This window comes from Arvicola amphibius, chromosome 12 (genome assembly GCF_903992535.2).
Source record: "Arvicola amphibius chromosome 12, mArvAmp1.2, whole genome shotgun sequence".
Lineage (NCBI taxonomy): Eukaryota > Metazoa > Chordata > Mammalia > Rodentia > Cricetidae > Arvicola > Arvicola amphibius.
In genome coordinates, this window is record NC_052058.2 from 108,736,970 (window position 1) to 108,762,249 (window position 25,280).

A 25,280-nucleotide genomic window follows, 5' to 3' on the forward strand; every position below is an offset into this window, starting at 1 on the left:
TTTAATCACAGAACTTGGGATGCAGAGGCAGGCAGATCTCTGTAAGTTTTAGGCCAGCCTGATCTACAGAGCTAGTTCCAGGACAGTCAGGACTGTTACACAGAAAAACCCTGTCTTAAAAAAAAGTTTGTATTTGTGTGTGTGTGTGTTTGTATATGTGTATCTGTGTGAGTATATATGCATGTATGAGTATAGTAGTGTGTGTGTGTGTGTGTGTGTGTGTGTGTGTGTGTGTGTGTGTGTGTTCTCCATTTCACCATGTGGGTCCCAGGAGTCAAATTCAGATTGTCAGGCTTGGTGGCAATCACGTTTGCTCACTGAGTCATTTCCCTGGCCTCAATATTCTAAATTTAGTCTCTGTGTGGTATATATGTGTCTCATTATCCAGAGCTATCTTTAGCTCTACATAAAGGCCACATAAAATCCAATTCGTTTTCTTAAAATTAAGACACAATACTAAGCCTCAAGCTCACTTCCAGAGTATTTCAGGTTAGTACAGAGCACTGGTGGGATTTTAGAAGACCTTCTATATATTTAGAGTCTATTTTATGCCTGGCCATACACAAAAATGTGTTTTCAATCACCAAATAGCAATTGGGTGACAATACACCTGGCTTCTCGGTACACCACAATATTGCTCTCTTACCAACAAAGATCCTGAGGGAGCTGTGTCAGTCAGCTGTCATGTCGTGGGCACTTAGAACATCATGGCACATCTGTAGCACCACCAAGACACTATCTATAGCAGAAACAAGAGAGGGCTTGCTGCTAAGCAGGTCCTGATCATCACTCTCTGCTTCCTGGGTTTGGACACAATGCACCCACTTCTCCATCCTGCTGCAGTGGATGTACACACTGTGAACCAGGTGCCCTCTCTCTCCATACTGCTGCAGTGGATGTACACACTGTGAACCAGAGGACCTCTTTCTCCTTGTGTGGGTTTTTTGGTTACTTTGTCACAGCAATGTAAAAAGCAAGACCCTTGGATGCTGCTCCTCAGGACCAGCTCACCCTGTTGTTTCTAGTTCTTGGGGGTAGGTGGCATACATGTGTGTGAGTGTATGTACATGTGAATATGCACACAGAGGAAATGACAACATACTTCCCTTTGCTTTTGACTAAAGCAAACTAAAATCCACCAACTTTTGCCAAGACAATCATCTCCTTACAGTAATGTGGACTCTGACAGCTCCTCAGAGATGCAACTGCAATAGGAGTTAAACAAAAAACGCAGATTTAAATAAAAACAGATTTCTCATAAACCATTACTGATGTAGGTCACAGGAATCAGATTAAATTGCTTTATTGAGACAGCTAGTGTATTTCAGAAAATAATTCCCTAATGCTTTCAAGCTATTGAGTAACTTAAAATAAAACAGGGTCAAATTGAACCTACACTCGAAGAAAGCAGGAGAAAACAAAACCTCAGGGAACTGTGCATGTGATGTGGTGCACTCAGCCTTGTTGCCAGGGCTCCAAAGGTACACCCATTTCCTCCAGGAGCTCCTGCCCTCAGATGACCACCCGAATGTTTGACCTGCGCTTCCCACCAGCCAGAATCTCAGTGAGAACACGAAACCTCACTCACACGCAGACATGATTTCCTAGGAAGCTGATGGTGCAGCTCACACAGCCAGCCTGGTCTTCTTTAGCTGATGAGGAAATGGACCCAATGAGGCCACACAATTGGAAAATATCATCTAACCCTGAGCATCAAGTGCAACAAGCACAGAAAGAGACACAGACAACTCGAGTCACGGTTTTTCTGTCCATAAATCTAAAACAGACCCAGGTAACCTCTGCTAATTTTGGCAGCTCTCGAAGTCTAATGGCCATCTGCATAGGAATGACTAGGGATGCCAGCTCCCTTATGTCTGAGAATGGTAGCAGACTCTGCTACTTCCCAGATCAGCAAACTGTCACTCATTGACAGCCTCCATATTAACTACTGAGTAAGTACCTGTCAAAGCAGCTTAAGGAAGGAAGGGGTTTGCATCAGTTCACACTCTATTACAGTGGGAGGCATGGCAGTGGCTGCCAAGGCCACCGGCCACATAGTGTGTAAATCAGGAACCAGAGAGTGATGGATGCCTGTACTCAGTTGGCTTCTTCCTTTTCTTTTAGGCAGGACTGCAACCCATAGGTTGGTACTGTCTACACTCAGGATGACTCTTTTCATCTCAATAGACGCAGTCTAAAAATTCCCTCACAGACATGTGCCCTGTGTGGGTGTGGACGCTTGTGCAAGGGTACATTTGTGTTCTGGTGAGTGTACACCTTGTGTGGGTGTGGATGTTTGTGCAGGGGTACACTTGTGTTCTGGTGAGTGTACACCTTGTGTGGGTGTGGATGTTTGTGCAGGGGTACACTTGTGTTCTGGTGTGTGCCCCATGTGTAGGTATGGATGTTTGTGCAAGGGTACACTTGTGTTCTGTTGTGTGCACCTTGAGTGGGTGTGGATGTTTGTGCAGGGGTACACTTCTGTTCTGGTGTGTGTCCCATGTGTAGGTGTGGATGTTTGTGCAGGAGTACACTTGTTTACTGGTGCATGTGAGGCCAGCTTCGACTGTTTCTCAGGAGCTGCCCACCTGTTGCTTCCATTTCAAGAGGGTGTAGCATATATGTGTGTGGGTGCATGTACATGTACAAGAAAGCACACATGTGTGGGTGCATGTACACATGAGTATACACATGTGTGGGTACATGTACATGTAAGCAAGCACACATGTGTGGGTGCATGTGCACATGAGTATGCACATGTGTCGGTACATGTACACATGAGCAAGCACACAGTGTGGGTGCATGTACACATGAGCAAGCACACAGCTGCAGGCTCATCCTCTGGCTTTCCAATTGTTCTGTCATGCCCAAAGTACCATGGCAGCAGTCACAGACGACTCTAAATATCAGCTGCAAAACCAGACAGAGCAGTGGCACATGAATCCACCTTCACACCATACACTTTGAATAAGCCCAACTCATAGGAGAACTTACAAGCAAACAAACCTCGAGAGCCCAACAAGAAATGAAACACACCACAGTGTGGTGTAAACCACACTTGTAGAACACACTTCAAGATGCTTTCGAGGGCCTTGATACCCTCCCACCAACCCCAGAACATCTCTATATAGTCCCAGACTGTCCCCAGACAACACAATCACTTGCCGGTAGGACCAGACAGGAATTCTCCTTGCAGATATGGCACTGGGACCCAGCAAAGGGAGCCTCACGTGCATCAACACGTGTCTGCTTGGAATGCCCACTTAAGTCCAGGACCCACCTCTACATTCAGACCTGCCGAGGTCTTGCCCAGTCTCTCTTGACTTCCACTTGCTCTCTTTTCTGAGGTTGACACTTCTTCACCCTAAGCTGACTGCCCCCATGTGTTCTTGTGGCTGCCTGAACCTCCCGGTCTCGGCTGAATACACCAGGTGCCAATTCACTCCTCCCACTTCAGTCTCTGAAGTCAGCTCCCGCTTCCATAAGCATAACAGTTTTCCACTGTACCTCACTTTGTTGCAAAAACTAAAGGCTCCCCTTCCCCCTTCCTGGGACCATGAATGGTAAGCTAAAAACTGAAGTCCAAACAGTTGTGCATAGGCCAAGTTCTACATAACTACAGTGCAACCATTACAAATCAAGGAGGTGACCTAGAGAGATCACCACCACAGTCTAACCTTGCCAAATGACCCTATGAGAAAGCAAAGATGCTGGCAGTCTACGGTCACCTTTAGTGTTTCTTTAGTCTTCAGCTTGGAGTGGTCCCTTGGTCTGTCCTTGTAAACCGGTGTGCTATTTCAGAGTATCACTTCATTTAGTGGTGTCCAGGAGGGGCTCTGAGGGTGCTGTGCTCCTGTAGGTGTCAGAGAAGTGTCTTCATAGTCACCCTAGCAGGTGACTCTGTTAAATGAACTCTGCCACCCTTGTCTCTCTGGTATTTCCTCATCACGTTGTAATGCATCTAGTAAGTGCTTTGTGGAGTAAGGCCCTGGGCTATGTAAATACCTTCATGCACATTTCGTTCACTGATTTCCCCAGTTTTATAACTTGACTGAATTAATGATGACAATAGTGGTTAACAGATGATTTTTTTAATCCCACCATCTTTTACACTGACCATTTGCATTCTCATACAGGTAAAACATTCTCCCTTATTCCTTTCTTCTAGTCATAAATCAAGAGTTTCACATTATCCAGTGAGTTCTAATCTCTGCCTGTTGAATGCTTTGATTCCACAACAATGCCAAGCTTGGCCAAGGCAAACACCTTACAGCTGGCTCCTGTGCTGTTGGGCATGTCCCAGCTATCCTCTGAGCACTTCCTTACTTGGTGACACCAAAGATATTTCAGGCTTATCCTGTACTTCTTCCCCTGGCCCAGATCCAGTCCTTTCTCCAAGAGGACAAATATAATTTGGAAACCAAAACTTGACTAATAGGCAGTGTGGTCAGGTGTACTGTTCCCAGTACACACAGGGGACACAGTCAGGAAATGCAATGGCCCCATGAGCCCTTTATAAGATTAGGCGGGCACTCAATTCTGGATGCTTGCAGTCTTCCCAGCATCAGCTGAAGCCTCTCCCAGAGGATGTCCTCAGGAGATGCAACACTGGGCTGAGGCCTGTCTTTACTTTAAAGGGGGAGGAAACAGGAAGGCAACTCAGTTGGTGAGCCATGCGGACATGAGGACCAAAGTTCACTCTCCATAAAAAGCAGGGTGTGCCTCACACCCTGAAGAGACAGCACAATTTGGAGTCGATTTTTTTAAAAACAGGACATGAAGGAATGAGGGGGGATGTGGGAGGAGCTAAGAGAAAAGACATTGTATAAAACTGTCAAATAGTTGATAAAATATTTTTTTTTTTTTTTTTTTTGGTTTTTCGAGACAGGGTTTCCCTGTAGTTTCTAGAGCCTGTCCTGGATCTAGCTCTTGTAGACCAGGCTGGTCTCGAACTCACAGAGATCCGCCTGCCTCTGCCTCCCGAGTGCTGGGATTAAAGGCGTGCGCCACCACCGCCCGGCTGATAAAATATTTTTAAAGCAGGGTGTGGCCACATGCATTCCTAATACCAACTCCAAGTTAGCAGGGAAAGATGGGGCTCCCAAGCCAATGGAAGATGCTGTCTCAAAATACAAGGCTCTTAAGGAACAACATCTGAACTTAACTTCTGGCTTCCACATGCACTTGTATGTGGGCCTGCACAAACATTTGCATCTGCTTGTGAAAACACACTTGCATGCACATGTACACGCTCACACACATGCACACACACGAACAACACATCACACACATGCGTGCATGCATACACACACACAGCCCAGAGTAGCTACCCTGCCCTTCTCCATCTAATGGCACAGGAATGTACTGTGTAGCAGGTCACAAGCCCTCACCAGAAGCTGAATCTTCCCACACTCATTTGGCTTCTGACTAGGAAAAATAACTTTTGTTTATAAGTTTCCCGGTGTGTGGTATGTTGTTATAGACCCACAAGGCACCATCTAAGGACCTGAAGTGGGCAAGGCTCAGCATAGCCTGCAATCATGGTGTCTTTTCTGCACAGCACCACATAGCTGTGCCTACTAAGCAGGGATGGGAAGATAGTGTTATCCTCTGCTGCATTCTCATGCTCTGCTCTGCAAGCTGACTGGGTTGTCTTGTCTACAGCCAAACCACCCTGAACATGCCTGATCTCATCCAACTGGTCATTTTTGTTGTGCTGCTGTGTGTTTAACTCTGCTTGTGGCCTCATAGGGAGACTTCAGGAATTCCTGGGTTCTCTTAAAGAGTCCTAACTCAGTCCCCAGAACCGAGGACCCAGACAGAGCCAACTTGGTTCACAGGAGAATCTTCCCTTTGAATAGTAGTACCCAAAAGAGCTTCTATAGGTAACAATGACAGTCCTATTTGATTGTCAGGTAGCCATTCATGCAACAAAGGGACAAGCCTCTCTGTGGGTTTCCAGAATATTCCATCCAAAGCTCCTCTCTCCTTCCTTTGCTAGCATCACTATGTGGCTTCTGCCTTTATTGTGCTGCCCAGCTTCCATCTTCAGAAGTATCTATTACCCTGGGTAACACAGAAGCACTTATCTACTGCAAGAGCTGATGGGGGAGAAAAAGACCCCACTGGATAAGCAAAGCCATGCAAGGGAAGGGCAGGTAGAAGTCAGACTTGACCCATCCAGATCTCCTGTCCTTTAGAAATGACAACCAGGTTCCTGGCATGACGGGTGTTTAACAATACTGTCAGGGATTTCTATTGCACGTGTATAAAATGTTACCACAAAGGCCTAACATTCTCAATAACTTGCATTTCTCAAAAGAGAGAAAGGTATGCAATAAACATCCCTTGTTTGCTATATGATATGACACCAGCGAGGCCCAAGGAACCAATCAATGAAGCAGTCTCCTGTCCATTTATAATAGTTGCAAAAAGACACAGTTCACAAATCTATGCTGCATTCAAAGATAATAAACATGCTGACTGAGTCTGTAGAGTAGTGATGGCCTCAGAAGACACCTTTTAGGTGCATGAGGGTCCCTCTAACTTAGGGATTCTCAAGTTTGGGGCGTCATAAGCATGCCAAGAAAGTGCTGAGGCTGATGGACCCCTCTTCCAAGGAATGGAAGAGAAAACAAACACACACACCCTTTGTGCACACAGCTGCCCACACATCGTCTGGAGGCTGATTGCTGGACCCCTCTCCTGCCATGATTGAAGAATCCGCCTACTGTGTTCCCTGTGCTTTCAGGGGCCAATGACTGCTCTGGGCTGAGTTTGAACACAACATCAAGGAACACAGGTCAACTAGCTTCCCAAAGACAGATGGGAATGTTTCAGACTTTGTGGGTCAGTCTGTAGCAATTACCCAACTCTACCATGGTAGCAGAAAGTGGACATGACCATGTTCTAGTAAAGCTTTCTTTACAAAATCAGAAGTAGAAGCTGAGTGAGCCAAAGGCCTGCCACACACACACACACAGAAGAAGCTGAGTCAGCCAACGGCCTGCCATGCAAGTGCAAGGACCTGAATCCCATCCCCAGAACACTGTTGTGCACATGTATACCCACCACTGGAGAGGCAAAACGTTTGGATCCCTAGGGTTCTCTGGCTAGCTGACTATACCCAATCTATGAGTCAAGAGTGAGTGATCCTATCTTAAAGAAAACCTAAGGCACCCAGAGTCCCCTGGCCTCCACATACAAACATCTGCCTGCACACACACACACACACACACACACAGAGAGAGAGAGAGAGAGAGAGAGAGAGAGAGAGAGAGAGAGAGAGCTTACAGGGGAAGGAATGAAAGGCCACTGCTCTTGCCCAGCGTATGTGAGGCTTTAGTTTAATTCCCAGCACTAGAAAGTAAAAAAAAAAAAAAAAAAAAAAAAAAAGCCCAGTACAAAGAGTACAATAGGAAAATCCCCAAACCAAGCCAAGCTCAGGGATCATTAAATGGCTGTGCTTATTTCTGCCAGGTATTTATCACACTCACTTGTTATTCTCTGACCAGCAATACCATGTATGACACTTCTTTCCTCCTAAACAATTTGCTGTGAACAAGCCATTGTTCCCTTTCCAGCCAACACAATGAAGGTAGAATAATTCCATAGTATCAACATTTCCTGAAAGACCCTTTGCGACCTTGTCCTCTAACTCACTGTGCTATTCTATTAATTGACAGCTGACCACAAACCAGATGACAAAGAAGCACATTCGTTCATATTCCCAGGGGTCCTTTCTGGAGGATGCTGCTGTCACTGAACAAACCTGGCAGCTGTCACACTCTGCCACCCTCAGGAGGGTTTTGTCTCCCTGGCGTCTAGAACCACTAGAACTAGCCCTCTGCTTCCCTTTGTGGCAGAAGGTCAAGTGTTCAGCCATAAGATGCCCATCTGCCCCCATCCTTCGGCTTACACCACAGCCTGGAGGCTCCATGGAAGGGGCATAGGTTGGACAGGTTTCCTCCAGAGCCCCACATCTGGAGCACAGGCCTGAGCACACACTAGCCACTCTGCTCCGAAAGGATTGCAGGAACCAGGGCTGTGAGACAAATCCAAAAATAAAAATTTGTTTTCAATTCTCATGTACCCTGTATAAAAGCCGGCTCTCACTAGAAGTAACTTAGGCCTGTGGTAAACCACAATACTGATGCTTTGGGAAACCATGCTGCAGTTTATCAAGAAATTTAATATAGAATTACCATTTTATTTAGCAAATCCACTGTGGGCACATGCCCAGAAAAACCAAAAGCAAGACCTTGAAGACTTAAATACATATGTTGCATATTATTTCTAATAGATAAAATAAGAAAAATTCAGGCATCACAGACAGATGAACAGATAGGTAAAATACAATACGTTCATATAACAAACTACCATGTAGCCTTTAAAGGACAAAAAGCCTGCCACCTGTTATAATATGGATGTGTTTTGAGGTCACTACACTGAGTAAGCCAGTCACAAAAACACAAGGATCATATGACCCCACTGAAGCAAGGTAATTCATACAGTCAAAGCAATATGTCTTCGTGGCACAATGTCCTCCTACTATGTACAAGACTCTGGCTTCTCTCCTGAGCAACACACACACACACACACGTGCACGCACACGCATACACACGCACACATGCACACACACTTATACACACAAGCATACATGCACATGAACGCACATACTTATACACACAGGCACACATGCACATGTGCACACACATGCACACAGGCACACACAGGCACACATACACATACACTTGTACACACACAGACACACACACAGACACACAGGCACATACACACACACGCATACATACACTTGTACACACACATAGATACACACACAGGCACCATGCGCATGCACACACATGCACACACACGCACATATACACTTGTACACACACGTAAACACACAAGGCACACATGCGCATGCACACACACACATGCACACAAATGCACACATACACTTATACACACACATAGACACACACACAGGCACACATGCACCCACACATACGCATACACTTGTACACACACACACACAAGCACACATGCACAGCACGAGGGATAGAGGGTGTGAGAGAGACAGTGATGTTTGTCAGGAACCGAGAGGTGTTTTAAAAGGTAGGGTTAGTATTTAAGAGATACAGAGTTTAAATTCTACAAAATAAAACTAGAAAGTTCCAGAAATTGTGGTGGTGAGTATTTAACATCAGTGAACCATACAAAATAAATTAAAATAAAGCTGGGACTGGGGAGGTGGCTGAGTTGGTGAAGTACTTGTGTAAGCACATGGACCTGAGTTCAGCTCCCCAGAAGGCACCGCAAAGCTCCAAGTACTGCAATGAGTGCTGCAATGCATGCGTGACCTTTACACCAGGTAGGCAGGCACAGGCAGACACCTGCAGTGCTCTCCTGCCACTCCTCTGAGTCTGTGGGCTTTGGGCTCAGAGACAGAACATCTCAAGAAATATGAGATGGAGAGTGAGAGAAAAACATATTCAGTGTTGACTTCTGACATCTGTACACACAAACATAGGCATGTCCTGGGACCTGCATGTGTGTGCATGCATGCAAGTGTGCAAGTGCACATGCACAAACACACAAACATATGCACACACAGGCATATGCCACATGTATAAATATTTCATGAATATAAAATAAAAAGACTAAAATGAAAGAATGTTATATGTATTTCACCATAAGAAAAAGTAAAATACATTCGAGGCACAAAGCTCAATACATTGCAAGGCAGGAGGAACCCTGCAGTGACTTTCCACCAAAACAAAAGGGAGTCCTTCATCACTACAGGCTGGTGGAGGATCCCATGCCCAGTCTCCCGAGCCTTGCTCCTTGGCCTTGCTCTGGCTTACAGGGAACTCACAGGAACATTTTTCATCCAAAGGTAAAATTCCACACAAACAGGTCAGGGCATCGGTCCTCTCGTGTCTACTTAGGAATAAGGTAACAGGAGCATGGATGCCCAGGTCACGTGGTTTAAACCTTTTATCTCTTGAGAGGGCAATAAAACTTGATTTCTCAAGAGATTTGTAAAGTGCATTTAACCTAGGTTTTGAAAGGCTCTGATAACCTTTAGATATTCGCATAGCCTTGCAAAAAACCATGCTTCTTTAATCTCTTGATTACCAATTTATGCAGAGCAAATAACAGGGCCTTATTCCTTCGCTTTACTTTTTCTTCTCCCAGGGCCATCCCTGGACACAAGTCCAGACCCTGTGAGGTTTTCACACCGCTAGGGAGGCAGGCTAAAGTGACCTTTATGGTCATGTGTAGAGGTGACAGTGTGGATGTGTGAAGGGAGAAATACCAGACCTCAGAGAAAGCCTCATTGGATAATTAAGTCATCCCAAACATCGGAGCTCTTCTGGAGCTGGCACCAGCACCATTCTGCTGCCATCTGCACTGACTCTACCACCCAGAAGCTTCTGTACAGAAACAAAACAAAACAAGCAAAATAAAACAAAAGCCGATCTCTCTTCCAATAAGATGTTGAAGTTTTTGGCTTATATTCGAAGAGTGCTTCACCCCCTGTGGATTCCGAAAGTTCCACTGTCATTTCATTTCAAGGGTTTTAAGACACAGCTGGGTCCATGCTAAACTAAATCTGCCATCAGAATAAGACTACAGGCTCCTCTCTACCACACCAGCAAACTCACTCTTGTGGGGTCTCCCAGAATGGCAGTCATCACTGTCCCTTGAAAAATCTGACCTTGAACCCATTTGAAAGCTTATACAATGCACACTGCTACAATTTCAATGTGCACCCTAAAATGCGCACGTTGTGCCCTGATCTCCAGTATAAAGGGATGAGGAGGAGCCATGGTCATGAGGGTGGTAATCGCAACCCAAGGCAGCCACTGTGCAGGGACAGAGCTAGAAGTCGCCCGCCGTCTGTGCAATAGGCTCTCATCAGACACCAGAATTCCCTTGACCATGGGCGTTCTCTTCCAGAATGGTGAGCACTATACCTCGGTTGTTTCTAAGCCAGACTATGGCACTCTGTTACCGTGACCTAATGCGAGTGAGAGATACACTTCCTAACTCTCAATGCAACCTGGCTTTCCTTTTCCCCTCTCTCTTCTAAGATGTAAAAGTTACCCCCTCTCACGCAGGGACTGTCTGCTATGGCATCCTGTAATGAAAATCAAAGGTATAAAGCCATTATTATCAAATAGTGGGGCACTTCCTCGCAGCCACATATGTGGCCACTAATTCAGTCCCTTCGCTGCGGAACGCCGCTCACTTCCCAGACTTTGGTCTTCTGTTCCTGCAGTGAGGACATTCCTTCCTCTCCTATTCGGAAGAGGAAGGGGCCCTAGACCGCCAGCGGCAGCCTCTCAGCACCAGGGTGTCCCTATACTCTTCTCCCAGTGTTGGCCCCACAGATGCTGGTGTCATCAACCTCACCACTGCATGTGACCATGAGGTGCAGTCTGCGCGAGCAGCACCAGGCACAGGACTGGCGACTGCGGCTTACTTCCTGGGAAGAAAGCTAGAACACACACTGTACTCCTCAATGTTCTGAGCCCAAAAACAGTTCTGAGGTCTGACCAGACAAGACCCTTTAGAAATTCTTCCGTTTGAACCTGAATCTCCCACACAGGTACTGAGGGTGTACTGAGGTGGTGTACACATTTAGCAAACCCAGAACCACTTAACTGGGATGGTAAAGGCACACAGGCCTGAACTGCAACCTCTAGCCTCTCTAGAGGTAGAAGCTTAATCGTTCATCCCCCTCAGCCAACTTGAGCTACATTAGACCCTGTCTCGAAATAACAAAAGGGAATTTAAGTCTCCCACCTACCTTCAAACAGTATTCTGAGGATGGGGGGCACAACACAGCAACCAGCTCAGCACACACGGGAGCCCTCCCACACCTACTTGGCAATCTCTCTGCTGGGAGCAACTGTGATGGGGCAAAAGGGAAAAGAGAAGCAGAGAGAAGTGAACTGGGACCATAGCCCATGTGGCACAGTGCTTACTACCGCACAGGAAGCCCTGGGTGTCACAAAAACCAGGGGAGGTGACCCATGCTGATGTGCCTACCAACTCAGGAGGTAAAGGCAGGAGGATTAGAAGTCCAAGATCATTCTCAACTATATACTGTTAGAGCCCAGCCTAGGTAAGCTTTTAAAAAGGGAAAATAAAGGACAAAATTTAGGTAACTAACCAAAGAAAACAGGTAGAAATGAAGCAAGAAGCGCTGTCACAGTGGTGTGGGAAGTACATGCATTGGCTGTACCTCTCTGGGTGTCTGGTCCAGTCTCTGGGACTCACGGTAGAAGATGAGAAGACTCCCCAAGTTCTCCTCCAACCTATACAGAGGTGTCCTCCCCCCTCTGTCTGTCTTTCTGTGTCTCTCTGTCTCTTTCTGTGTGTCTCTCTGTCTATGTGTGTGTCTGTCTTTCTGTGTGTTACTCTGTCTCTCTGTGTGTGCCTTTCTCTCTCTCTCACATTCACACACATAAAATATATTTTTAAAATTAATATAAAAGAATCTGAATAACATTAAAAGCAGAAATAGAGTCCTGTGGTCTAGCACTTGCTCAGAATGTGGTGTCAGACTCTATCACCACAATAAAACACGCACACACACACATGCACACATGCACATGCACACACGCGCATGCATAAGAGCAACACTCATCTTATAAAGTGGGCAGCAGACAAACTGCTAAACAAGTCTTTTCCACTTGCCAGGTCTGTTCTCGTGGCTGACTCAAAGTCCTTCTATAACACCAGAACACTTGGACAGTGGGCCCTTTGTGTGTGAGCATGTGTGTATCATGCTAGGCAATACAGCTACCCCAGAGCTGGTAAACGTGGTGGAAGTCCCTACTTACTGGTCCAGCGATGATCCTGGAACCTATTAACTATATATGTGTGGCTTTGAATCTGTGGGAAATACAAATTCATATTTAGCCCTGAAGTGAATTCTCAAAATTATCAGCACAACCATGGTATAGAGATTTGTCTTTTTTTAAAAGCATGTTTCAAAGAGAGCATGCCTCCAAGGGTGGTGGAGTTTTTTATTTAGAATGCCTGCTCAAACACTATGGAGGGTCACTCACTTGGGATTGCCACCAGGGTCTTGTAAAGATGTCTCAAAGCAGAATTTTTGGTTCTCTATGTCCCCCAGAAAACTGCTTTTCCCTTAGTCTTCCCATCAGCTAATGGCAGCCTCTCCTTTTAGTGACTCAGCTGACACCGCCACTTTTACTCTTTTAGTATTCACTTTGTAATTTCTTTTGGTTCTAAGAATTAAATCTAGGACTTCCTATATGCTAAGAAAGTCCTCTCCCACTGAATCCCAACAGCCTTCATTCCTAGCAAAGCTGTCTCTCTCATCCCATCTTTGGCTCACCTACAGGTTTGACCTTAAATCCACTTACAAGCCTTCTCTGCTCCACTGGCCCAGGCTGTCTTGTGAGCTGCCCCCCTCTGGCTGGGGATTTTGACAGTAGCCCAGCGTGGAACTCTGTTCCAACTTTGTGTATTAGGCACCACAGTCCTGTTGTCACGCCTGTGGGAGTTCACGACCCTCTCCCAACCCTGCGTACCAGACTTTCCCACAGCTCCTGTGACAGACAAGTACCCCACCCCCTCCCTGCATGCCTCCCACAGCTCTCCTTGCCCCAGCCTTGCTAGCTAGCCCAGCAACTCCAGGCTAGCCTCCACTCCATCCACTCTGCAGGACTCTGACACATGCTGACATACCTCCCCTCATCACTTCCTCTGAACCTGTGCCCCAAGGCATTGTCTTATCAAGGGTTTCCTTGAGCCCTGTTGGGGTTTAAATGAGACTGGCCCCCATGTGTTTGATTACTTGGTCCCCAGTAATTGAAACTGTTTAGGAAGGCTTAGGAGGTGTGGCCTTGCTGGGGGAAGTGTGTCACCCTGAGTGGGCTTTGCATTTTCAAAAGCCCTTGCCAGACCCCGTCTGCCTCTGCCTGTAGCTTATGGATCAGATGTGAGCTCTCAGCTACCTCTCCAGCACTACGCCTGCTGCCATGTACCCCCATGAACTAACTCGGTGAAACTATAAGCAAGCCCCCAATTAAATGCTTTTTCTGTAAGTTGCCTTCTCCTCACAGCTATAGAACAGTAACAAGACCTTTTTTGAAATGACATCTCCTAGCATCTTTTGTTTATTTTCTTTGTTTGCCATTAAAAAAATTGAGAGACACATATGCCCCCTCCCTATTCCAGGCTGTGTGACATCACCCTATCTCCTTGCATGATCAGCTCTATGTGCTTTTCTCCTGCTGTGACCCCAGCATCTGGAGCTGTGCTCTGCGCTCTGCACACACTCAGAATAAGGCTGCCTCTGGGCTCCTCTCCCATCAACCAGCAATTAATAAGTCCTGTGAGGGGGCAGGAAGAGCTGCTCTCACCAACTCTGTCTGTCTGTGATCCACAACACTGTTTACACTTCCCCGGCTTGTTCAATGTTTTTGCAAGAGGCATCGATATTTTTACAATCTTTGTAACCATTAATAATTGCCCCATATGTCTGGATGACTACATATTCTAAGAGAGATGCTCTTGGTTTTTATGTCAAACGCAATGAAGGAGAAGAAACAGAGTGGCCTGTAGCTCAGTGTCAGACTGCGTGGTTAATATATGTGAAACCTTTGGTTCAGTCCCAACAGCTCCAGGGAAAATAAGTCAGTATTCCTTGGCTACCAATCACCCTCCCCAGCATCGCTAGAAGTCAGCTGAAGATGTGCAAGCAATGTCCTTGCTTAAATGCACAGACTTTGGCTGGAAATGGTCTGAACAAAACACAGCAGCCAGATTAGCAACAGTGGAAGTGCCTTCTAATAGCAGGGTTGAGTGGACAAAAGAAGCCCTACCAGCAGGTTCAGTGGAACGCCTTTCTTTCCAAAGAGCTCCTGACTAGATGTGGAGTGGGCTGTGGTAGAGAACACCGGAAGTGGGGCGGGCAGGTGTCCTCTGACTTCTCAGTTCTCATCCTTCACTTTCTACAAGAGTTCCAAACCAACCTGAGCTCTGAACCTTTCTCCCACCTCATTTCACAGGGTGCAGCAGCATCTGGTACGGGCTGAGAGGCTTTGCAGCAGCTCCTATTGTATTCACCAAGGACTGTTCTGGACGTCCACAGCTGCCTTAATACAAGGCTTCTCTATTTCCTCACGTGATCACAGCACCCACATCCATACCTGGTCTGAAGTTAAGTAAATGGCATCCAGGCTTCTACAAGTTCTCTAACCATTAATAATTGTTCCACATATTATTCCTGCTAACTCAAATCATTTCCATACTGCTTACAGATCGTAATACCATGTAAATTCTGGGCAAATCATTTATGAAGCCAGTTTTTGTTTTTAATGAGAGTATGAACAAGGAATCTGCAAATACACAGACTATATGGAAACTTGGAAAGGTTGAATGGTTTCTGGCTCAACTCCATTGGAAAACAAGGCTGAGTTCTATACTACACAGTCTGCTTTCTTTATAGAAAATCTTCATTTTGTTTCTTGAAGGAATTCTTCCGGGCCCATTATTATACTTTATAAGAAGTAAGTTGTAGTAGACATTGGGGTCCCTCTTGGCTGCAGACACATTAAGGAGGTCTGAGTCCCTGAGTTGAAGCAGCCAAAGGTCACACTGAAGTCTGTGCACTTTTTTAAAAATGTGGAGAAAGAACTTTTAAAAGTTGAACTGGACAGTGCTACGCTGTAGCTTCTCACTGTACCCCTCAGGCAGACAGATCTCCCTCATTAACTGAGTTTTAAGGGGCACCTTGCTTCTTGACGAAGCCCTGGCAGGTTCTATGAATGTAGGACCGTTCTCTGCATTTCTGAGAGCTCAGCATCCCTAGTGCTAAGAGACTCTCGCGTCTCAATTCAAACTGTCAGGGAGACATGGAGGAGCACCAGCTATTGGACTCCCTTTCTCTGAAAGAGGCCCTTTCTTGCCGGGCGGTGGTGGCGCACGCCTTTAATCCCAGCACTCGGGAGGCAGAGGCAGGCGGATCTCTGTGAGTTCGAGACCAGCCTGGTCTACAAGAGCTAGTTCCAGGACAGGCTCCAAAGCTACAGAGAAACCCTGTCTCGAAAAACCAAAAAAAAAAAAAAAAAAAAAAGAGGCCCTTTCTTTTTTTTTTTTTTCTTTCTCATGGTTTATTTTTTTTTATATTTAAAAATTTCCATCTTCTTCCCTCCTCCTCCCCCTCCCTCCGCTCCTCCTCCCCCTTCCCGCCCCTCCTTCTCCCCCTTCCCTCCCCTTCCCTCCACCCATACCTCCCCTCCCTCCCTCTCAAGGCCAAGGAGCCATCAGGGTTCCCCACTCTATGCTAAGTCCAAGGTCCTCCCAACTCCCCCCAGGTCCAGGAAGGTGATCGACCAAGCTGAGAAGGCTCCCACAGAGCCCGTCCATGCAGAAGAATCAGAGCCCAGCGCCAATGTCCATAACCCATCTCTCTGAATGTGGCCAACAGCGGGGGCTGACTGAGAGGCCCTTTCTTTTTACTGCCCAACTGTGGATTTTATAGCCACCTCAGTAATTCCAGAGTGATGAAAGCCCACAAGTCAGAGCTGCCGGAGCTGAAGTGGCAAGGCTTCCTCTACAGGACACTTGACTGGCCAAGTTACCTGCCCTGCTGTGACTTCATGCCTCCTTTCCAAAATCCATGAAAACAGCACCTCACACAGTTCCTGCATGGTGAGGGGAGGAAGCCCGAGCAAAGCCCACCCGTGGCACATGGCCTGGCACACAGCAGCCACTTGGCAGATGCTACCATTATTCCGATCCCATCACTTTTCCTTCTGGGATTTTAGGTGGAACTGGAGGAGGAACAAACTCTCAACAATTCCTCCACATCCTTCAAATGACTCCTGTGGTCTCCAGTAAAACAACTCAAACGGCTGTATAATCCCACCAAACTGGTGGCCACTTCTAATTGCCAATAAAACTCCAAACCACGAAAGGCAGAACCGAGCTGCCTACATAGCTATTTGGACCATAAGAAACTTGTATTGAGGGATCTCAGGAAAAGAGGATTTTACTCTGCACCATTTCTATGAGAAACATAAATAGTCACACGAGGACTGGCAAGTAGTACCTAGAAACAGGGAGGTTAAAACTGCAGCATGGGATTTTACAGCTGGCCCAAGCTACTCATGCTGAGAAAGACCCTCCCATCCCCGTGACCCCCCACCAGGTGGCCCCAGAACTCACACCGAAGTGGGCCCTGGCCAATTTCCTATGCTGCCCAGTCCAAGGCAGAGGGACAGGAGCAGGGACAAAACACAGTGTCTTTCTTAATCCTTATAACAGCATGGGGAGGGCATCTTAGCTGCCTGCTTTATAGATAAATAAGCCGTCAGAGTCCCTCAGTGAGGTTCAGGGTCAGCTTTAAACTGAGACAATATAAACCAGACAGTCTCAAAACACAGATCCACTTGGTGTGGCCTTTATAAAATCAAGCCTAAAAGTTTCTATGTAAACCCAAATAGTTAAATGACCACATGAAGTCACATGACACCAGAGCAGGTGTCCCTATTTATTCCCCATCTCAGAATCTTACACAGCCATCTGTTCTTGTGCCTGAAAATAATGGGCTCATTCTCCAGGCCGTCATCTTTCCAGCCACAACCCAGAAATCCCACGGAAAATCAACAGCAATATCTGCCTGACATCTTACAATTTATATATAAAAAGAAATTTTTATCTGCAACATCTTTGCTGTGACAAGTGAAAGGCAGACAGTCCAGAGCTGGCCTCAGCAGCACAGAACACCCAAGGAACCAGGAGGCAGTGAGGACAACTGTCTGGAAACAGTGGCTTCAAAGGAAGAAATTCCACAATCATCTCTCTCTCTCCTTCCACCTGGAGACTTAAGCACATATACAAAAGCAATATTGACTAATTCTCAAGAGACAGCCCCGTTTGAGAAGAGAGCCTCCTCTGTCTGCCTGTTCCCTGACACATCTGAGCAATGACAGTGTCTTCAGACACTAATGTGGTGGCTCCTGTGCTCAGGAGTGCTGGGTGAGAGCACAGATCCTGGACCGACCACTGGGAGATGACTCAGTATCCTCCATGGGACTTCCCCCTAAACTCAGAGACCACGCCCTGATCAGCTTCCCAGGGAACCGGTCTGTGACCTTCAGCAGATCCTCTGCAGCCCTCAGTCTTATTAGTGTAATCACTGCCATCAAGCCTCTGGTGCTGCTTCCGCCGGACTTTGAGCAGTTCTGAGTTAATTATCTAGGCTGCAGTTTGCATGTCAGGACTCTCTCTCTCTCTCTCTCTCTCTCTCTCTCTCTCTCTCTCTCTCTCTCTCTCTCCCTCCCTCCCTCCCTCCCTCCCTCTCTCTATCTCACTCTCTCACTTTCCCTCCCTCCTTCCTTCCCTCCCTCCCTCTCTCTTTCTCCCTCTCTCTGTCTCTCTCCTCTCTCTCTGTCTCTCTCTGTCTCTGTCTGTGTGTGTGTGTGTGTGTGTGTGTGTGTGTGTGCGCACGCGTGTGCGCAAGCGCATATGTGGGAGGTGCTGTTCATATATGTACAGGCAACAGGACAACCTGGGCTGTCGTTCTTCAGGTGCCATCCACCTTGCTTTTTGAAACAGTTTGCCTTGTTGGCCTGGAACTTGCCAATTAGACTAGGCTGGCTGCAGTGAGCTCCAGGGATCAGCCTGTCTCCACCCTGGGCAGGGATTACAAGTACATACCACCAGGCTTTGCAAAGCAGGTACTTTGTGGATGGAGATCTCCCCAGACTCCCAGACTAGAAATCAGGACTTTAGAAGTGTAACGGGTGACTCTACCAAGCATCCAAAATGAGCCCCACAGCTATGGGAAGTAAGAGCCACATCTTCCTGCTCCTGCCATAGTTACTAAGGACCATGAATCATTCACAACTAAAAAGTATTCAATAATAGCTGGGTAGTGGTGGCAGGCATCTTTAATCTCAGCACTCGGAGGCAGAGGAAGGCGATCTCTGTGAGTTTGAGGCCAACCTGGTCTACACAGCGAGTTCCAAGACAGTCAAGTCTACACACAAAGAAAGCCTGTCTCAAATAAATAAATAAATAAATAAATAAATCCATAATTTAGAATTCACAGACACAATCTGCTCCCCGCATAATTTACAAGTATTTGATACTGGTCCCCTGGTCTTCCTGACCTCCTACCCAACCTGCAGTTCCTGGTGAATACAAAGTATCACTCTTAAAATTAACAATATCTAGATAGTACTTTGTAATCTATAAACTTAGAAGATGCAATGTCCCATTTAACCATGGGAAGAATGGGGAAATAAATTCCTGCTGCTGCTGTGACAAACTTCAACAAACTTCAAAGCTGAAAACATGACTGCTTTCTTATCTTGTTGGTCTGGAGGCCAAATAGCTGCAACTCACCCCACATGCTGCGGTCACGGCTGGCAGGGATGCTTCCTTCAAGGCTCAGAAAGATTTGTCCCCTGTTCCATTTTCAGCCTCCAATGGCTTCTGCACCAGAGGCTCAAGGCCCTTCTGAAGTGCCCTCACCCCTTCCTCTAACAATGAAACGGGTCTCCCAGTACAAGTTCTGACTGCCCCTCTTAGGAAGACTCTTGTGACTGCATTAGGCCCACCTGATACCTGAGACAAACTCCCATCCCCACCCAGCAACTTGGCTTAACTACTTTTGTGAAGTCTGTTTGCCGTGTAAGCTTTTCGGATGAAGGTAAGAGCATCTTTGGAGCTGAGGTGCAGTCTGCTAAAGGCAGGCTTCGCCACTGCTCATGCTGTACCTCCTCTCTTCCGCAGAGGCTCACGCTGATTAGTTTGACCTGGGAAGGAAGTCTCAAAGGAGAGATTTCCTAGTTCAGGTTAGCCTGCAGGCAAGCCTGTGAGGGGTTTCCTAGATCAGGTTAGCCTGTGGGCATGTCTGTGAGGGATGTCCTAGATCAGGTTAGCCTTCAGGGCTTGCCTGTGAGGGGTTTCCTAGTTTGGGTTAGCCTGCGGGTTGTGCCTATGAGGGGTTTCCTAGATCAAGTTAGCCTGCAGGCCTGCCTGTGAGGGGTTGCCTGCTAGTCCCAGCCAGCCATTTTCTGGAATAAAGGGTTATTTCAGCCAGGGCCATTAGAAGGCAATGAGAGTTTCTGCATAAAGGGTAGATCTCTACTGCTAACTTGGGGCTTCTCTACCGCCCCCATTTCTCTCTCCTTCTTACTCTCTCCCTTTCTCCACTGATGCATCATAATCCATTGCTGAATTAACCACTTTAAACAATGGAAGAGAGTGAACAGAGCCAGGCCAATCTCACTGGCAAGCCTTTGTCTGTGTTCGGTCTGATGTGGAAATAGCACGGGATCAATGCTGCATCGGAATGCAACTGGCATCAGAGCAGCGAGCTGCATGACCTCCCCAGACTGCAGAGAACGCATTGGCACTGTCTGGAGAACAGGAAAATGGCATCAAAAGGTCATGTGGAAGAATTCAAGTGAGGAGATAAGTTAAATGAGCTAATGTGGGGGGAGGGGCGGAGAACTGCCTGAGAGACCTGCATAGCTTGTGGCCCTGGAACATGCAAACCCCTGAACCCACCCTACAGGATTATAGCCTGAAGGTGGAATGACTTAGGGGCAGTAAGAGTCGCCTCAAGCCCCAAAGGGACCTGAGAAAGGCAGCAAGCTACTGTATTTTGTAAAGTTTTTCCATCAAAAGAGTATGTTAATTTGTTTCTCTGTTGCTATGATAAAATACAGACTAAAGGGAATTTGAGGAGAAAGGTGTTTATCTCAGCTCACACCTCCAAATCATTGAGGAAGTCTGTCATTGAGGAAGGCAGGGCAGGGGTCTGGGAGCAGGAACAGAAGCAGAAGTCAAGGAGAAACACTATTTACTGGCTTGATCTCCATGCTTGTTCAACCTGATTTCTTATACTACTTAGAACCACCAGCTCAGGGGTTGCATCGCCCACAGTGGGCTGGGAGCTCCCACATCGATGATTAAGAAAATGCCCCATAGACACGCCCACAGTCCAGTGGAATGGAGGCAGTGCCTCAGTTGAGATCTTCTATCCCCAGGTGACTTTCATTTGTATAAAATTGACAAAATCCAGTACAGGCCATAGCACCTGGAATTCTGATTTATCAGAATTTATCTATTAAAATGCAATAAAATCATTAGTTTGGCAACATCACAGCCTTAAAATTAAGTGATGGAGCAGGATGGTGTGACGCACTTGGAATCCCGGCATGCGAGGGACAGAGGCAGTGGGATCTCGCATGGATTTCAGGCCGATCTGACTTACATAATGAGCTCCAAACCAGCCAGGACTACACAGAAAGACTTTATCTCCCAAGGCAAGAGAGACAAAGGAAGGGGAGGAGAAGGAGTGAGAGGAAGAGGGATGAAGAAGGGAAGGAAGAAAGGAGGGAGCAGAGAAAGGGAGGGAAGCCTAACCAGCCACACTGGTTAAACTCGAGATAAAATGCTCTGTTTTCCTCATGCCTTAACATCACCAGTTAACATCCCACATTCAGGTACTGAAAGCTCCTGGGTTCTAATCCCACCTATGCCACCAACTTGGTATGTCACTCCAGACAAGTCATCAGCCTCAGTGGGCAACAGGGTTAGCATCCATAGTGGGCATAATGGCCTCCTGAGGTCTTTCCCAAACGCCGCTTCGAAAGGCTTCCAAAAGACTCATTAACAACATTCACTGGCTGATTTCCGAAATTTGATTCTGAGTTGGTGAGCAGAAATGACGAGAGCAGAGCCAGCAATCAAGACTCTTAAACAATGGATGGATGCTGAAGAAAATACCCAAGCGGGAAAAACACACTTGCTGAAGCATCAAGGGCTTGTGAAAGTAGAAATACTGGGAACCTAAGAATCATTCCCAAACCCTGTGGGCCTGTGTGCAAGAGAAGCTTCATCATGCCTGTCACCTCCAGCACCCAGAACCAAGAACGGGCCGAGAAGAAAAGGGTGAGGACATGAATCCCAGACAGTCACGGCTGAGACCCTTACCCTGTGGAAGTGTCTGACAGGAACATCTGGGCCACTGTTCTGCGGACAGGGCCCTGCTCTGCATCTGAAAACTGTTCGTCTCAAGCATTGACTGCTTGGTCTCCAGCTGTGCTCCTGGGGGCAGTTGTGGAAGCTTTAGGTGAAGTGTTGTTGGACGATGCCAGCTCATGAGTTCCCACCTTGTGCTGGACCCTTCCTGTTCACTATTCTCCATGAGGCAAAATTGTTCTTCACACAACTAAACTGAATGCTGGGAGAAAGAACGAGGAGTGAGAGAGAAGCCATGTAGCCCTGTCAGAGAAAGACAGTGGAACCTTGCTGGTAAGCCATGAAACTCGTAGTAAAATATAAAATAATAGAGAAGGGTTAATTCTGGATGTAAGAGCTAGCTAGCAATATGCTTAAGAAATTGACCAAGCAGTGATTTAATTAATACAGTACCGAGCAGCCAGGAAGCAAACAAGCAGCCTCCTCCTTACACCATGTTTCCATCAGGTATTTGGCTATAGGGACAGGAAGGCTAAGAGATGGCCACTCTTGCAGCTGGAAACAGGGGTGTTTAGCCTTATTTCATGTTCCCTCTGTGTGCCTCCTGGTTTCATATTCTCACTCACAGTGCAGATTCACCTTGGTACCTTGAGATCCTGGAGAATTAGCCACAGAAAACACAAAGTAAATTCAGGGAGCTGCCAAATCCTCCAGGGATTTAGACCCTGACTGGCTGGCTCCAGCGGCAAATGCGCCTGCCTAAGTGGAAGAGCCCAGGGAAGTGAGGGGAAAATTGAGGACTTGCCATAAACACCGTCTTCAAATCGCATAATCATCTCAGCAGCATCACCTAAGCATTATTTACAAACACGCTCATGCCCGGTTTTCTCCCTCCTAACCCTGTCTAGAAGCATAGCGGTTGCTCAGGACATTTTCAATTAATTAAGTAGCGAAACAAAGGGAATTGTGCATTCTTCAGTCAGCACCCTAGGTGAACGAAAGCAGATTTGGGGAGCAAAGAGAGAGAACCTCAGCCTCTGCCCTCATGTGCAGACAATTGCTACACCGTGGTTACATCACACCCCAGCTTTCAGACCTCTCATGACAACCCCAACATCATAAGAGGAACAAGCATAGACACTGTTCTATTTTCAACTTTTAAAACTAAGACCTCAAGCCAGACATGGTGGCTTTCACCTTTAATACCAGCACTGGTGGTCATCCTTAATGACAGAGCAAATTCAAGGACATCCTGAGGCATATGAGATTTTGTATAAAATAAAACTGCAATTATGATAGTTTTATAAACTTTCTTTGCTGTGCAGACTAAAATCACATCACCTGGGGAGAGTCTCAATGAGGTATTGTCTGTATTGAGTTAGCCTGGGCTATGTCTGTTGTGGGAAGACTCAGCCCTCTGGGGGTGGCAAGTGGAGAACTCAAGCTGAGGACAAGCCTGCACATATGTTTCTCGGCGCTCTGCCCTGACTATGGTGTCATTCGACCCGTTGTTTTATGCCCCCACTACCGTGCCTTCCTCCTTGTAAGAGTCTATAGCCTGGAATTATGAGCAAAAATAAGTTCTTTATCCCTGAAGCTTTTTCGTTCAGGGTGTTTTATCACAGTCATGAAATGAAGCTGGAACCAAGACGAATGCCATGAAATGACACATCCAAGGTCACCTCATCTAATGGGGGCTTTCAACGCTTCCTCCTCAAGAACCTGGCCCACTGGATCCACGTGACTTCAGTTTCATGGTGAAACTAAAAATAATTTTTATATTAACCGTTGTCATATTCTTCTAAGCTCTTAGGGCCTCTGAACACTCTGGTTTGAATCCTGGGGGGACAAAAAGAAAAGCAAATTTTCAATAGCCACACATACAAAAAAAGAGGTGTGTTTAATGTAATAGCAATGGATGGCAAGTGCCCCGCAGCCCAGTGTTGCTGAGGGCTTCCTCTGAACTCTGGTCACCCCTCTAAATGGCCAGCCCTTCCACTTCATGGTCTTGTTGGGGTCACTAAGGGCACAAAAGCAGCAAAGAATGTCCCCTACAGTTCGGTCAACCACCGAAAGCAGGAGCTTGGCTCTGTTGCTCTGCTTTCAGGCACCAGCCTGTTGAAAACCGTTCTTCATCGGTAGTTATTTGAAGTGGTTGTCATGCAAGCCTCTAAACATCAACCTTAAAAGTGTTTCCCGAGACACGCATGTGCCCTGTGATGTTGAATCAGTGGGCATTACAACAACAGCATTACAACATTACAACCACACCCCATGTTGAGGAAGTGGCTCAAGTCAGCTTGATATGGACACTGTGTCATTGCTAAGTTTCTTAAAATGCACCAAGCCAGCTAAGCCTCCCAGGGGATTAGAAAGACCACGTCTAAAAGTAGTCCCCACACTGGCAGAGGTTTCTGTGCAGCACTAGGACACTCTCCGAGATTCCAGTTGGGACAGAGTAGCTATAACCTCCTGTCCATGTCTCCTGGACACAGGAGGCCATCGCTGGCACCTTCACTGTCTATATCTGAGTTTCGTTAGCGCCTTTGCCTCCAAGCCAGCCAGACCTGTCCCTCTGTACCCATGCACACTGAGGTGTGGGTTCTATCCTGAGTCACAGCCTCCTTTGGAAAGTCTCCCATGTCACCCCTAGAGTCCTCATGGCAACTCACAGCTCTGAAGCTTGCCCACGTTCGCCCTCTCCTGTAGGCGAGTGTCTAGTTGGACAAGCCTTCAGGACTCCTTCCTAGGTCTAGATGGCCCAAGAGTCAAGACCTCAGTGGGCCCTCTGGACTGGAGACTTGATTTTAATTAGTACCTCAGCCCCAGCCTAGATCTCTCATGCCCTGGGGACGAAGTTAGAGCACTGTCCTCATGATCACCTCTGCTGTTTCCAGGAGAGCAGCCACAGGCTCACGTACAATACCCTACGGATTGCCTTGCAAACACCATGACTCGGCAAAATTCCCCTGTTTTCAGAGAGATGAGAGAACTGGGACCCATTTTACTAAAACGTTTATTTGGCAAGACTAGGAGAAAGTGGGGATGGATGCTGGGGTCTCCTGGCTTGTCCCTGCGATGTGAATCCCACCTCGGGAAACTCTGGGTTTCTTATGCCCAGGGTGAAGTCAGCTACTGACTTCAGGAGAGCAGAAGAGACATTTTCTAGCCCACAGGGGCCCTCTGAAGAGTCTCACAGCACAATCCCACATTACAGACTAGTGTGAGTGGCTCCCTCAGGCGCCTACCAGGCACAGGCACTGTTCGGTAGCAGACATGTGCTCACT

At 46.9% G+C, this 25,280-nt stretch overlaps 1 protein-coding gene across 8 annotated transcripts in view; it reads right to left on the bottom strand.

The window, feature by feature from the left end:
- The window catches only part of Rnf152 (ring finger protein 152), a 73,671-nt gene that overhangs the window by 16,769 nt on the left and 31,622 nt on the right, over positions 1-25,280 (bottom strand). For 2 of the 8 annotated variants that reach the window (XM_038349396.1, XM_038349397.1), the window contains one exon: positions 23,676-23,832. The exons of 5 other annotated variants lie outside the window; for them this stretch is intronic. The gene's annotated coding sequence lies outside the window, so the exon portion shown is untranslated. Of the gene's footprint in view, positions 1-22,005; positions 22,175-23,675; positions 23,833-25,280 lie in introns of those variants that run through there. One more of the 8 variants, XM_038349402.1, reaches the window with a different exon arrangement.